Source organism: Ipomoea triloba, chromosome 1, assembly GCF_003576645.1.
Source record: "Ipomoea triloba cultivar NCNSP0323 chromosome 1, ASM357664v1".
In the NCBI taxonomy this organism is placed as follows: Eukaryota; Viridiplantae; Streptophyta; class Magnoliopsida; order Solanales; family Convolvulaceae; genus Ipomoea; species Ipomoea triloba.
In genome coordinates, this window is record NC_044916.1 from 15,469,570 (window position 1) to 15,472,252 (window position 2,683).

The window sequence follows — 2,683 nt, forward strand, 5'->3', positions numbered from 1 at the left end:
CTACAAATAAGATTCTATTGAGTAAAATATGAGGAGCTTAAAGCTCTGTTTGGCAGAACTTATTTAGGAGTTTATAGCTTATTTTAAACTACTAATAAATTATAAGCTCTGTTTGATAATGTTCCCAAAATAAGTTATAAGCTCTGTTTGGCAAACCTAACTGAAAATGTAGCTGAAAACTTAAAAGCTATAAGCTAGTAACTGAAAACTGAAGAGTTGTTAAGCTCTGCTTATTTTAAGCTACTAATAAGATATAAACTCCGTTTAGTAATGTTCCTAAACTAAGCTACTAGCTTAAAATAAGAGCTTATTTTAAAGTAGCTTTTCAAAAATAAGCTAGAAGCTTATTAATTTTTTTTCCCATCTTTATCCTTATTATTTTAAATAAATGACATCTTTTACCCATCCCAATTAAAATCTTTTTAGCCTTTTCTCTTCAATATCTTTGGTTATAATTTCAATTTAACATTTGCGTGTTTGAACATTAATTTTTGTAAAAACTAATTTTATGAATTATAAATATTTTGTTTTACTTTATATATTTTCAAATATATGCTCTTACTTTATATTTTATTAAACCATATTAGTTTCATTATTTTATATTTTAATATGTAAACAAATCTATTTAAATTTTAAACTATTTAAATTTTATGAAGATGTCGTTTTTAGTATTTTTACATTTATTAGCTTATCAAAAAGATTAACAACTCTTCAAATTTCAGCTACTAGCTTATATCTTTTCAGCTTTCAACTACCTTTTCAGCTAGGTTTGCCAAACATAGCCATTAAGCTGGCTGTTATGCTTAAAAGTGTTTGGTAAAATTAGTTTTTTGATAAACTGATAAATGTAAAAAGACTAAAAATGACATCTTCATAAAATTTAAATAGTTTTAAATTTACATAGGTTTGTTTACATCTTCAGCTACCTTTTCAGTTAGGTTTGCCAAACATAGCCTAAATAATACAGAGTAGCTTATTTTGAAATGCTCATTCAAGTAGCATTTGAAAATAAGCGCTTTTAACATTTTATTCATTTTTTATCCTCATTAATTTACAAAAATGACTCCATCTTATTCAACAACTAATTTTACCAAACACTTTAATTTCAATCAATTAGTTTATTAGCTACTAGTTGTTCAACTAGGCGTGCTAAACAAAGCTTAAAAAAATTAAAAACATAAAATAAAATGAACATCACCTTGCAAAAAGTTAATCTTAGTGGCCTAAAGTTTTTTGTCATCTTAGACTATGTTCGATAGGACTTATTTTAGAGTTTATAACTTATTTTAAGTACTAGTTATTGTTAGGAACATCATGTAATAGGTTTTGATGATACCAACTGATAAGTAGAAATCCCCAGGTCTCGATACAACCATCCAGTTCGAGACATAAGCAGCCCCAGGTCTCGATACAACCATCCAGTTCGAGACATAAGCAGAATTCGAGAGGTAGAGCTCTCGATGCTTGGGTTCGAGACATCAAACAATCGAGACATCAACCTTGGTCTCGATAAACTGACACTTCTCCAGTAATGCTGAATGACGGTCAGGAAGCATACTTAAAGTTTGGAGAAGAAGAATATCATGGAAGATAGAGGTGCCGAACGTGAGGATTTCAAAATGGGCGGAAATGGATGACACGTCAGATTTCCACCACAAACGGTCAAAAGGTGCACCAATGCGGAAATGGTCTGATTCCCTACAAACAAGGAATAATGGGAATATAAAAAGAGTAACTTTTACAAAAAGACGAAAGTGGAGCATGGACTCAAGAAAGTGAACTATGGAATATTCACTACAAGACAAGAGGTTCAAGTTACAAGATCACCACTCCATGAAATATGCTGAAAATATGCAAGACCCATGATCAGCATGGGAGACAAATTTCAAACGGAATAATTTTCCCTCAACGGAATTATTCCTCAACTCTCATATAAAAAGGACGTGAAGACACGAAGGAAAAAAAAAAGTGTGAGAAAATTCGAAAGAGGTGTCTGACTAAAACGTTCAAGTGCAAGTGCTTAACTTGGAATATCATCCTGATATTCAAAACAGCGAGAAAACACATCTTAGTATTTGAGAGAGTTACAAAGCTTAAACTGTTATATATCTAGAAGGTGACCGAAGCTGCTCTACACCGAAGTTGATTCAACGATAGCTTGTGGTTGTTGGTCCCAAGGGATGGGGTACAAGTCTAGAGGGGGGGGGGTGAATAGACTTGTATAAGATTTTGCAAATCTTTTCGACCTCTCGTGTGTATTGAACTTAGGATGTTTAGGTTTGATACCTCACGAGGTGAAGACAAAGTTTTATGCGCAGCGGAAATGTTATCCCCTTTTAGTTAGCACGAGTTTGAGTTAGTTCGAGAGTGCGTTTATATGCAGTGCAATCGAGAGGTTAGCGAGAGATAAAAACAGTAAGTAAATGCAAGAGAGATTTTTAAGTGGTTCGGCCAACCCGCCTACGTCCACTCTTCTTCCAGAAACTCCCTGGAAGGATTGCACTAAAAACTTCCCTTTTTAGTACAATATCGAGCGCTTGAGCTTTGATCACGAAGCCCGCCTCAAGCCAGGTTTTTCGCCCCGCTTCTTGTTACTCCACCTCTCGAGCACTTGACCTTTGATCACCAAGCCCGCGTCAAGCCTCAGGATCTTCACAAGACAGCTCCCAGGTTACTCCGCCTC